A 14,624-nucleotide genomic window follows, 5' to 3' on the forward strand; every position below is an offset into this window, starting at 1 on the left:
AAGACCACACTGCCTTTCCATAATACAACAACAAAAGAGAGAATAATGAGGACTTTTTTTCCCAAGACAGTGAACCAACAAAACCTATTTGAATATTTCGGCCCTATATCTAAGGGCCGTCTTCAGCAAAGGAAAAAATAAAAAACAATAAAACACTTACAATAAAAGTTCTCAGTTTAAAAATCCATTTTTTATTTTTAAATAGCATTTTTTTATTATAATTTTTTATTTTAAAACGGGTACCCAATTTCTCTCATAAAATACTGTTATTTGCTCAAAGATTAAAGATGCATTCTTCTAAAGCCTTAAATCCCACACCAGTAAATGAATTCTAATAAACCCACAAGCACGATTTACCTGCCTTATATTCCGAAAATTACTTCAAAAATGAAAAAAGTTTTTTAAAAAAACAATTTACGTGTTGTATTCACAAGCAATTTAAGTATAATGAATCTTGTCAATTCTGGTAAGGATAAAACCCCCAATTACTCGTCTACGAGGGGTGTATCAAATACCATGTAGTTGTGGAAATTATTACATTGGTCGAACCCACCAAAATTTAGGAACAAGATTACAGCAACACAAAGAAAGTATATGAAAAAGCGTTTAAAATCTAAAAATAACTCTATATCTTTCGATTCAGCTTTAAGTAGTCATATTTTGAAAATCCAAACCATTATGTTCTATTTGACGAAACAATTCAAATTAGCAATGACCTAGGAATCAAACAAACTGTCCGTGAGGCAATCGAAATCAAACGAAACTTAAATAATAATAAATCCCTAAATAGAGACTTGGGTGAATACACACTCAACCCTATGTACACAAAATTAATTATAGAAAATAATCTAATTCAAAAATAAAACAAAAATAGGAATGAACAAAAAACAAGCCCAATATCAAAAGAACTATCAGATTAGCTGCAGAGAAGGCAAATATCGCAATAAGAAATCAATCCAATTTTTAATAAATACAGTTAGTGAAATGAATGAACCTTTTTATCTTGTAAAATGTTAGCCTTTTATCAGACAGTCCTTGGCTGAACTTTTTCGTTAAGAAGTAATGATGCCAAGGCTATTTTAAAATAAAAAATGGATTTTTAACTGAGAACTTTTATGTAAGTGTTTTATTGTTTTGTATTTTCTCCTTTGCTGAAGACGGCCCTTAGATATAGGGCCGAAATATTCAAATAGGTTTTGTTGGTTCACTGTCTTGGGAAAAAAAGTCCTCATTATTCTCTCTTTTGTTTGTTGTATATATATATATATATATATATATATATATATATATATATATATATATATATATATATATATATATATATATATATATATATATATATATATATATATATATATATATATATATATATATATATATATATATATATATATATATATATAAATAAGTTGTGTGTCTGTTGCCCATTGTAGGCTCTTCAGTCATTTTACAATTAAACATTTTTCCGTCTACGATCTTCTTACAATTAAGAATTTGTCTAAGAACGATTTTCTTAAATACTTTTAATGACCTCATCGTCATAACGAACATGACGTCAACTAACTTCATTACGAAATGACGACATGATGACATGACGTAACTCGAAAGTTGTGTGTCTGTTGCCCTTGTAGGTTTCTTCAGTCATTTTACGATTAAATATTTTTCCGTCCACGATCTTCTTACAATTAAAAATTTGTCTTTGAACGATTTTCTTAAATACTTTTAATGACGTCATCGTCATAACAAACATGACAACAACTAACTTTATGACAACATGACGACATGATGACATGACGTCACTCGACAGACAGACATAACCCACAAACAACTTATTTTTATATATATAGATATATAGATGTCCCGGGGTCCCGGTCGTCATTTGTGTCCCGATGTCCCGGTCTGTAATTTTGTCAGTCGACAAACATGACGTCAGTCGACAGACAAACATGACGTAAGTCGACAGACACACAAACAACTATTTTTATATATATATAGATAGATATATATAGATGTCCCGGTGTCCCGGTCGTCATTTGTGTCCCGATGTCCCGGTCTGTATTTTTGTCAGTCGACAAACATGACGTCAGTCGACACACAAACATGACGTCAGTCGACTGACACAAAAAACTTATTTTTTATATAGATAGATGTCCCGGTCGTCATTTGTGTCCTGGTGTCCCAGTCTGTAATTTCTCTTAGAGTGTCCCGGTCGTCATTTATATTCCCTGTGTCCCGGTGCTTTGTTGATGGTGATTGCTAATCAAACATTCCTTGTGTCAAGGTCACTTTCTCTTTGAGTGTCCCGGTCGTCATTTATATTCCCTATGTCCCGGTGTCCCGGTCGTCATTTGTGTCCCGATGTCCCGGTCTGTAATTTCGTCAGTCGACAAATATGAAGTCAGTCGACACACATACATGACGTCACTCGACAGACATAACACACAGACAACTTATTTTTATATATATATAAGATGTCCCGGTGTCCCGGTCGTCATTTGTGTCCCGATGTCCCGGTCTGTAATTTCGTCAGTCAACAAACATGACGTCAGTCGACACAAAAGCATGACGTCACTCGACAGACATAACACACAGACAACTTATTTATATATATACTAGCTGTGGGGTGGCGCTTCGCGCCACCCCAACACCTAGTTGGTGGGGGCGCTTCGCGCCCCCCCCCAAGCCCCCCCGCGCGCGTAAGTCGTTACGCGCCATAATAGTTACGCGCCATTGTAGTTGTGTCCCTATGTCCCACCTGTGAATATAGATAGATATATATATATGTTTTTAACTACGTAAAACTTGCGAATATACAACATTCTTTGCTGTCCCATTGTCTTTGCATATAAATAGATTGTCAGGTTTACCGACTCTTGAACATGCAACATATAATGGTCCATGGGAAAACAATCTGTATCAGATCTATACCTCATGATTCTAATGATTGCCTTTGAGCTTTGTTGATGGTGATTGCTAATCGACCATTCCCTGTCCCGGTGTCCCGGTCGTCATTTACATCCCCCTGTTTCCCCCGGTGTCCCCGTTGTAGTTGTGTCCCTGTGTCCCGGTCGTCATTTATATTCCCTGTGTCCCGGGTCCCGGTCGTCATTTGTATCCCGGTGTCCCGGTCTGTATATACATTCGTTTTTTTAGTTTTGTTTTTCTCCTTTATTTTTTTCCTTTTTTTTTCTTTTTTAGCTTATTTAGATTTTTAGATTTTTTAGTTTTTTTTATTAGTTTTTAGTTTTTTTTTCTTTTTAGTTTTTTTTGTCCCGGTCGTCATTTATATCCCCCTGTTTCCCCCGGTGTCCCCGTTGTAGTTGTGTCCCTGTGTCCCGGTCGTCATTTATATTCCCTGTGTCCCGGTGCTTTGTTGATGGTGATTGCTAATCAAACATTCCTTGTGTCAAGGTCACTTTCTCTTTGAGTGTCCCGGTCGTCATTTATATTCCCTATGTCCCGGTGTCCCGGTCGTCATTTGTGTCCCGATGTCCCGGTCTGTAATTTCGTCAGTCGACAAATATGAAGTCAGTCGACACACATACATGACGTCACTCGACAGACATAACACACAGACAACTTATTTTTATATATATATAAGATGTCCCGGTGTCCCGGTCGTCATTTGTGTCCCGATGTCCCGGTCTGTAATTTCGTCAGTCAACAAACATGACGTCAGTCGACACAAAAGCATGACGTCACTCGACAGACATAACACACAGACAACTTATTTATATATATACTAGCTGTTGGGGTGGCGCTTCGCGCCACCCCAACACCTAGTTGGTGGGGGCGCTTCGCGCCCCCCCCCAAGCCCCCCCGCGCGCGTAAGTCGTTACGCGCCATAATAGTTACGCGCCATTGTAGTTGTGTCCCTATGTCCCACCTGTGAATATAGATAGATATATATATATGGTTTTAACTACGTAAAACTTGCGAATATACAACATTCTTTGCTGTCCCATTGTCTTTGCATATAAATAGATTGTCAGGTTTACCGACTCTTGAACATGCAACATATAATGGTCCATGGGAAAACAATCTGTATTCAGATCTATACCTCATGATTCTAATGATTGCCTTTGAGCTTTGTTGATGGTGATTGCTAATCGACCATTCCCTGTCCCGGTGTCCCGGTCGTCATTTACATCCCCCTGTTTCCCCCGGTGTCCCCGTTGTAGTTGTGTCCCTGTGTCCCGGTCGTCATTTATATTCCCTGTGTCCCGGGTCCCGGTCGTCATTTGTATCCCGGTGTCCCGGTCTGTATATACATTCGTTTTTTAGTTTTGTTTTTCTCCTTTATTTTTTTCCTTTTTTTTTCTTTTTTAGCTTATTTAGATTTTTAGATTTTTTAGTTTTTTTTATTAGTTTTTAGTTTTTTTTTCTTTTTAGTTTTTTTTTGTCCCGGTCGTCATTTATATCCCCCTGTTTCCCCCGGTGTCCCCGTTGTAGTTGTGTCCCTGTGTCCCGGTCGTTATTTATATTCCCTGTGTCCCGGTCGAACTTATGTCCTGGTCGTCATTTATACTCCCTGTGTCCCGGTGCTTTGTTGATTGCTAATCGAACATTCCTTTTGTCCTGGTCGCTTTCTCTTTGAGTGTCGTCATTTATTAGTTTTTTCCTTTTTTTTTTAGTTTTTTATTGGTTTTTACCTTTATTTTAGCTTATTTTTCAGTTTTTTCCTTTTTTTTAGTTTTTTTTTATTTTTTATTTTTTTTAGTTTTTTACCTTTTTTTAGTTTTTTTAGTTTTTTTAGTTTTTTAGCTTTTTTACTTTTTTTATTAGTTTTTAGTTTTTTTTTGTAGTTTTTGCCTTTTTTTAGTTTTTTCAGTTTTTTTTTTAGTTTTTTATTGGTTTTTACCTTTATAGTTTTTTTTAGTTTTTTAGCTTTTTTATTTTTTTTATTAGTTTTTAGTTTTTTTTGTAGTTTTTGCCTTTTTTTAGTTTTTTCAGTTTTGACGTCACCTAATCCAGTTTTTTCAGGTGACGTCACCTGATCCATCCATCCATCCATCCACAGACAGACAACTTATTTTTATATATATAGAAGATATATATATATATATATATATATATATATATATATATATATATATATATATATATATATATATATTACATATATATATATATATATATATATATATATATATATATATACATATATATATATATATATATATATATATATATATATATATATATATATATATATATATATATATATATATATATATATATATATATTATATATATATATATGTTTATATATATGGATATATGTTTATATATAGCCATGGATATATATATATATATATATATATATATATATATATATATATATATATATATATATATACTAGCTGTTGGGGTCCAACAGCATAGCCATACGCAATCAACCATAAAGAATAATCCATGGACAGGCAGTCATGTCGTCAATAAGTATAAGTCGTCATTTACCAAACAATAGAAAAAATAATATAGACAAATAATTCAGAGGCAACAACCCAACACAAGGGCTCATCAGGAGAATACACTGGCCTATATAGGGTTTCGCCACTTTAAATTCTCTACCCAGCACAGTGTTGTGGCTACCACAGAATATCCATGGCATCCCCGTGTCAGGTATCACCTCCAAAATACATGCCTATGAGAGAAAAAAAACAGCAAATTTAAAACAACCAAGTAAAACCAAAACAAGCTTATCCTGTCAATATATCCTTCTTTTTAGCAACAATAGGTAAACTAAATATTATAAATATTACCAAATCACAAATATTAACACATTGCAAAAAACCTGAATGAACTAAACAATTATAGAATTCATCTTTACCGTGTGGCTAATTTTTTAAAGAATTCGCTCAATTAGAAACACAATTCAAAATAAATGGCGCTGCGACAACCTTTCTCGAACCTCCGAAATTAGTTGAAAATTTCTTTAAGTATTTCTAGATAATTCTTTTGATATTTATTTAAAAGTTCGTTATAATGAAAACTAAATTTTTTAAATTGCCAAGTTAATTTATTTGCAGAAAAACCTCTTGATGTCAATTTTTGTCTGAAGATTTTACATCTATTTTTAAAATCAATATAATTACTACAAATCCTTGCATAACGAAGTAACTGTGAGAAAAACGCTGAATATGTGGTATTTGAGTGTATATTACTTTCAGGAAATGGGAAACTAATCACTTCAAAATCAAAATCATCCGTTTTATTATACATTTTAAAACTTAATTTATTATTATCACAAATATTAATATTTAAATCTAAGAAATGATCTTCATGACCAGCGCCATGACTAGGCTCAAGAATAAGCTCTGATGGATATATATTTTTAGAAATATCAATGAAATCCTTACAATTTAAGACCAAAATATCATCTAAATATCTTTTATTATTTGACAAAACATGTTTTAAATTAATTGGATTATTCTTATCCATCATATATTTATATTCTAGTTGACTTAAAAACAAGTCAGCTATAAATGGGCTGGCATTCCCCCTCATGGGAATTCCCACAATTTGCTTGTACAAAACACCCCAAATCTTATATAAGTATTGTATAAAACAAATTCTAATAACTCAAAAATCATATCCAAGCTGTAACATCTCAAGTTAACTGTAGTATTAAAGCAATTTGTCCATATAGCTTTTTTATTATAAGTGTCTATTTTTAAGAATCTTTTACTAGATAAGAGGAAAGATTTCTTGATAACAGTTTTTAAATTATCAAACACTACATTAAGTGATAAATTAGCATACATTGTTGCAAAATCGAAAGAATCAATTCTTTTAGCTGAAATCATTATTAAATAATCTATCACCTGCAGTGAATTATTAACACTCCAATATGGATTAAAATTCGAAAATTTTTTAATACCAGAACAATAGGTTTTAAGTTTATTTACAATTTCCTTTAAAATTAAAGAGAGGTCAGTAGCAGCAATACGGGTTGGACATTTAGCTGCTCTAGCACTAAACCGTGGTTTAGGCGGATTCTTATGAAATTTTACAGTCCAATATAGGAAAGGGAACTTTTTATCATTGTCATTTATTTTAATATTAAAATTTTTAAAAAGTATTTCTTCAGTCTTTTTAATTAAATTCTCATCCTATATATTTACCTTTTCGTAAATATTAGTTGTGCATAACTCCCTTTTTAAGATATCACAATACAGCTTCTGACAAATTATGGCAAAATTATTATTAGCTTTATCCACTGGCACAATTACAAATTCATTCTTTAGATTAGCAATTGCTTGTTTAATCTTCGCATTATAAAATAATGATTTAGTGTTACTATTTTTTAAGTTAGAATATATTTTATTTCTTATTCTACTAATAATTAAATTCTTCCAACTTTGAAAACTCTCTTTATTTTTATTCTCTTTCTTACACCACTTATCAATAAATAAATCAAAATCATTTTTCAAGCCATCAAGAACACTCGATGGTTTCAGATGATGAGAAAGACGGAAATTAGCCCCTTTATTCATTATAATTTGAAGATCATCTTGCTTTATTATTGACAAGTCCCCTGTTATAACATGTTTGTAAGTAGGATTTACAAATGGGCCAAGTTGCTTACAATTACAAACCGGTTTCCAATATATATCACTATCTAATCTTTTTAGTATTAAATTATAATTAAAAATAATTTGCCCAATAGTTTTTGAAAATTTATAAGTTAAAACTGGACTATCATTATAATTCAAATTACTAGGAAGGGCCTGTTTCACATATATATATATATATATATATATATATATATATATATATTATATATATATATATATATATATATATATATATATATATATATATATATATATATATATATATATATAATAGCTGTTGGGGTGGCGCTTCGCGCCACCCCAACACCTAGTTGGTGGGGGCGCTTCGCGCCCCCCCAAGCCCCCCCGCGCGCGTAAGTCGTTACGCGCCATATTAGTTACGCGCCATTGTAGTTGTGTCCCTATGTCCCACCTGTGAATATAGATAGATATATATATATATATATATATATATATATATATATATATATATATATATATATATATATATATATATATATATATATATATATATATATATATATATATATATATATATGTTTTTAACTACGTAAAACTTGCGAATATACAACATTCTTTGCTGTCCCATTGTCTGTGCATATAAATAGATTGTCAGGTTTACCGACTCTTGAACATGCAACATATAATGGTCCATGGGAAAACAATCCGTATTCAGATCTATACCTCATGATTCTAATGATTGCCCTTGAGCTTTGTTGATGGTGATTGCTAATCGACCATTCCCTGAGTCGCCATCGTCATTTATATATCCCCCTGTGCACCCCGGCGTCCCCTTTGTAGTTATGTCCCTGTGTCCCGGTCGTCATTTATATTCCCTGTGTCCCGGTCGTCATTTGTGTCCCGGTGTTCCAGTCTGTGATTTCTCTTTGAGTGTCCCGGGCGTCATTTATATTCCTTGTGTCCCGGTGTCCCGGTCGTCATTTATATCCCCCTGTGCCCCCCGGCGTCCCCATTGTAGTTGTGTCCCTGTGTCCCGGTCGTCATTTATATTCCCTGTGTCCCAGTCGTCATTTGTATCCCGGTGTCCCGGTCTGTATATACATTCGTTTTTTAGTTTTGTTTTTCTCCTTTATTTTTTTCCTTTTTTCTTTTTTTTCTTTTTTAGTTTATTTAGATTTTTAGATTTTTTAGTTTTTTTATTAGTTTTTAGTTTTTTTGTAGTTTTTACCATTTTTTTAGTTTTTTTAGTTTTTTTTTTACTTATGTCCTGGTCGTCATTTATACTCCCTGTGTCCCGGTCGTCATTTGTGTCTCGGTGCTTTGTTGATTGCTAATTTATATTATATTTATATTTAAATTTTTTATATTTATTAATATTTTTTTAGTTTTCTTTTTCTCTTATTTTTCAGTTTTTTCCTTTTTTTAGTTTTTTCTTTTTTAGTTTTTAGTTTTTTTTTGTTTTTTACCTTTTTTTAGTTTTTTTTAGTTTTTTTAGTTTTTTAGCTTTTTTAGTTTTTTTATTAGTTTTTAGTTTTTTTTTTAGTTTTTGCCTTTTTTTTAGTTTTTTCAGTTTTTTTTAGTTTTTAGTTTTTTAACTTTTTTTAGTTTTTTTTAGTTTTTTAGCTTTTTTAGTTTTTTTCTTTTTAGTTTTTTTTGTAGTTTTTACCTTTTTTAGTTTTTTTTCTTCTTTTGTATTAGTGTGAAATAATTCAGACGTCATATGCGGACAAACACGACGTCAGTCGACAGACAGACAGACAGACATAACCCACAAACAACTTATTTTTATATATATTTATTCATATTTTTTTAGTTTTCTTTTTCTCTTTTATTTTTCAGTTTTTTCCTTTTTTTTAGTTTTTTTCTTTTTTAGTTTTTAGTTTTTTTAGTTTTTTACCTTTTTTTAGTTTTTTTTAGTTTTTTTTAGTTTTTTAGCATTTTTAGTTTTTTTATTAGTTTTTATTTTTTTTGTAGTTTTTGCCTTTTTTTATTTTTTTCAGTTTTTTTTTAGTTATTAGATTTTTACCTTTTTTTAGTTTTTTTTAGTTTTTTAGCTTTTTAATTTTTTTTTCTTTTTAGTTTTTACCTTTTTTAGTTTTTTTCTTCTTTTGTATTAGTGTGAAATAATTCAGACGTCATATGCGAACAAACATGACGTCACCTGATCCACAGATCCACACACAGACAACTTATTTTTATATATATAGATATATATATATATATATATATATATATATATATATATATATATATATATATATATATATATATATATATATATATATATATATATATGTTTTTAACTACGCAAAACTTTTGAATATACAACATTCTTCGATGTCCCATTGTCTGTGCATATAAATAGATTGTCAGGTTTACTGATTCTTGAACATGCAACATAAAATCGTCCATGGGAAAAACAATCCCTATTCAGATATATACCTGATTATTCTAACGATTGCCCTTGAGCTTTGTTGATGGTGATTGCTAATCGAACATTCCCTGTGTCCCCGTCGTCATTCATATACCCCCCTGTGCCCCCGACATCCCCCTTGTAGTTGTGTCCCTGTGTCCCGGTTTTCATTTATATTCCCAGTATCCCGGTCGTCATTTGTGTCCCAGTGTCCCAGTGTCCTTGTCTGTAATTTCTCTTTGAGTGTCCCAGTCGTCATTTATATTCCTTGTGTTCCGGTGTCCCGGTCTTTAATTTATCTTTGAGTGTCCCGGTCGTCATTTATGTCTCCCGGTTGTTATTTGTGTCCCGGTGTCCCAGTCTGTAATTTCTCTTTGAGTGTCCTGGTCGTCATTTATATTCCCTGTGTCCCGATTTTTAGTTTTCTTTTTCTCCTTTCTTTTTCAGTTTTTAGTTTTTTTAGTTTTTCTTATTAGTTTTTTTTTAGTTTTTTTTTTAGTTTTTACCTTTTTTTAGTTTTTTTTCTAGTTTTTAGTTTTTACTTTTTTTTAGTTTTTTAGCTTTTTTAGTTTTTTTAGTATTTTCTTTTTAGTTTTTTTGTAGTTTTTACCTTTTTTAGTTTTTTTTCTTCTTTTGTATTAATGTTAAAGCCAAGGTTCGAACCTGGAGCCTCTCGGACCTGGAACATAACACTTTACCAACTCAGCTACCTCGGCTTGAATACATTCGTTTTTGAATTGGTATATGATGTGTCCCGGTCGTCATTTATATTCCCTGTGTCCCGGTCGTCATTTATTTTTCTTATTAGTTTTTAGTTGTTTTTTCTTTTTAGTTTTTTTGTAGTTTTTACCTTTTTGTTAGTTGTTTTTTAGTTTTTTAGTTTTTAGGTTTTTACCTTTTTTTATTTTTTTTTAGTTTTTTAGCTTTTTAGTTTTTTTTAGTATTTTCTTTTTAGTTTTTTTTTTGTAGTTTTTAACTTTTTTGGTTTTTTTTCTTCTTTTGTATTAACGCACCAAACGACGTCATTTGGAAACATGAGTTATATTTTCTGATTTTTGAGGAAAAAAAACGCTTAGATTCTGACGTAGTTCTAGTAAGCAAAGTCTTCAACGGCTCTGGGGATGCAGCCAGTTGAGGAAGTTTAACTTTTCCTGAGGCGCAACACATTCCCAGTGTTTCACCATTAAATTTCAAGGCATTGCAGTAGAGACAAATTTTAGACATAGTCCCGATTTGAAAACATCTACTATAATCATCGACTGGGCTGTACCTGAATGCCATGCGATAATTTTCATGTTGCTCTTGTGATTCCTCGGTACACTTTCTTTTGGCATTATCTCATAAAGCTGCAAGCCTGTTTTCACGTTGCTCTTGTGATTCCTCGACACGCCTTCTTTTTTCACTTTCTTTTTTAAGCAGCAAGTCTGGTTTCGCGTTGCTCTGGTAGTTCCTCGAAACGCCTTCGTTGACGGCAATTGCACATTCCTAATCTGGCATTATCTCTTGAAGCCGCAAGCCTTACTTTTTTTAGTTTTTTAGCTTTTTTAGTTTTTTTAGTATTTTCTTTTTAGTTTTTTTGTAGTTTTTACCTTTTTTAGTTTTTTTTTCTTCTTTTGTATTAATGCTAAAGCCAAGGTTCGAACCTGGAACATAACGCTTTACCAACTCAGCTACTTCGGCTTGAATACATTCGTTTTTGAATTGGTATATGATGTGTCCCGGTCGTCATTTATATTCCCTGTGTCCCGGTCGTCATTTGTGTCCCAGTTTCCCGGTCTGTAATTTCGTCAGTCGACAAACATGACTTCAGGCGACAAACAACTTCATGACGACATACAGCTCAATCCTTATAATTACGTCGGTCGACAAACATGACGTCAGTCGACACACAAACATGACGTCAGTCGACAGACACACAAACAACTTATTTATATATATATATATATATATATATATATATATATATATATATATATATATATATATATATACATATATATATATATATATATATATATATATATATATATATATATATATATATATATATATATATATATATATATATATATATATATATATATATATATATATATATATATATATATATATATATATATATATATATATATATATATATATATATATATACAAAATTCGCAATACAATTCAGAATTATTTCAACGTTCTGGTTGAAATAATTTGCATCATCTCAACCTTTTTATTTAAAAATTGGTGGTGGAGGAGGGAGGGTATGGAAAATTCAATTGTCTAATCGCTGATTTCTCCAATCATAGAGATTTAAAGTCATTACATCTAGTTTAAACTAAATGGAAGAAGGTCCACCTTTTCTAATAAGTGTAACCGCTGCGGGTAAGCTGAAATAACTTCTTCATATTATTAGTAAATTCGGGACTTCACCCTTTGAATAACTAGGATTATATCTCTCCATCAAACCACAATTGAATTTTAACCATTTCAAAGACAGAGTAAATTTTATCTTACAGAAGGGAAACCTGTGGAGGCGGACCCCCTATAACTAAGATAATTTTTGCTTATTTGAAGTTTTACAACTCAAACATATATTCAAAGTCTTATAATTCAAATGAAATTTCAAGCAAAATTCACATAGGTTACTTACAACCAAATGTTTGAATATCCTGAGCAATTTCAATCCTTGCATTAAAAATGCAAGAATCTTGCTCTTTGGATAGTATTTCTCCTATAATATTCTTACGTCACTCTTGATAGTATTATTTGTATTGTGATAAGTTTTTATTTTATTTCCTTGAGATATGTGTACTTTTATGTTGTCATCCTTCCTTTGATTAAAAAGAAAACTAAGTTTTTAACGGTGAGTAAAAAGTGACATTAAAATTCTTACTTAATTACTTAATCTTCATGCCGAGGTGGCATTAAGAGCGTCCGCAGCCTACAATCTCCCATTCAAGCGTCGTCAGGCAGTCGCAGAAGATGTCTGAATTTGTGAAGTGTCTGCTGAGAAGCTTGGTATAAAAAAAGGGCAATTGGGAAGTAATACTTATTCTTCACAGGCGATCATTACTTGCCAATTAGATTAAACAGTGTGAATGCGGTGCTGTACAACTGCATTTGCAGGCCAAGTATCAGCTCCGTACAGCAGGATAAAACAGACTGAGGCTCCAAGGATCGTCATTGAGGTAGCCTGATCATTAACTTTTTCCAAACATGACTCAGCCTACAAAACACGGTAGAGACATTTACCGAGAGGGTATTAACTTCATGCTCAAAGCAGCCGTCCAAAGATATGACAGTACCATAATAGGAGATTTGGTCAACCACTTCGATTTGGCTTTCAAATGCCGATTAATTTGATTTATCGGCTTCGGACTTTGGCTACACTACCACAACTATTTATTCTTCCAGTTAATGGCCAGTCCGGTCGTGGCAGCTTGATCTTGAAGCTTGTCCAGATTCATAACTAGCTGTGACTTGCAGTCGACGACCAGTGCTTTGTCATATCGGTGACAACTCTGTCCTGGTAGTTTTGTCCAAAGCTCAGCTTTCGAGTGGTGACAGTCATAACATGGTCCATAATACAGTTGAATAGCTATGGAGCAACTGAGCTACCTTGCCTGACTCCCGTTCTTATTGGATAACTGTTTCTTAGCTTATAGAAATTATGTCATGTATAGGATGCGGGATCCTTTTTCCTCCTTACCCCCCCCCCGTGTCTTCTTCAATTGAAATTGGATTGTGATTAGAACTAATATCCAGAATTGCTCTTTAAAGTCTGTTGGTTGATAAGTAGAGTGGACGAAACTCTTAGCTGGTGTTCATTCAGAGAGTACGTCAGTCTTGTTTGTTATAACCATTTCTCATGGATGAGCAATATTTATCTTCAAGTTCATATTTGTAAATTCCCGAATATATTTTACTGTGTGTAACTAATAAATATAGTCATACTTTCCTAGTTTTAGAGGATGAACAACCGTTTGTCCATTAAATACTTAACTGTTAGAGCTAATTATTCTTTGTTCAAGAACAAAAAGAATAAGATTGAAAATTTCAGATTCATCATCGATGAGCCGTAATTGTAAAAAACGTAAATGTAAACCGTTGGTACTCATAAATGACATCGATTACTATAAGCTGAGTGATCGTTGTTCAAAGATGTAGAGAAAAGTATTTTTTAACAGAGAAAACAAAAATGTTATCTTCTTTTAATTTCACGGAACACCTCCTGCTGAATCTATATATATAAAAATAAGTTGTATGTTTGTGTGTTTGTCTATGTGTGTGTGTTTGTCCGCATATGACGTCATTATAAGTATATAAGGCTTTGCATATGACATCAAAGGCTTTGTATATGACGTCATTATAAGTATATAAAGAAGCGATTCAATTCATGAATTCATGAATCTCCTATCAGAGCTTTGTTTCAATTTAACTGAAGGGAATGTGTAAATACCAGAAGTTTTTAAGAAACGGACAAAGCTACATCGTTCACTTTTACGTGCCCTAGCATGCAAAAATAAGGAAAAGGATTTTAAAAGAAACGGCTTCTTCAAGCGGGTGGTAGTTTCTTTTCAGGGTTACTGCCAATAATTGCGGGACTTTAAGCATATTATGTAGAAGAAATGGCTAAACACTACAAGCTGACATCAATAGAACTCCCATTATCACCAAAA

The 14,624-nt window shown here is 32.2% G+C and overlaps 1 protein-coding gene across 1 annotated transcript in view; it reads right to left on the bottom strand.

Moving 5' to 3' along the window:
* The window catches only part of LOC136031913 (zygote arrest protein 2.L-like), a 69,453-nt gene extending 56,785 nt beyond the window's left edge, over nucleotides 1–12,668 (bottom strand). The window contains exon 1 of the mRNA XM_065711906.1: nucleotides 12,596–12,668. The gene's annotated coding sequence lies outside the window, so the exon portion shown is untranslated. The remainder of the gene's footprint in view (nucleotides 1–12,595) is intronic.
* Between the last annotated feature and the right edge of the window lie 1,956 nt (nucleotides 12,669–14,624).

Source organism: Artemia franciscana, chromosome 10, assembly GCF_032884065.1.
Source record: "Artemia franciscana chromosome 10, ASM3288406v1, whole genome shotgun sequence".
Classification (NCBI taxonomy): Eukaryota; Metazoa; Arthropoda; class Branchiopoda; order Anostraca; family Artemiidae; genus Artemia; species Artemia franciscana.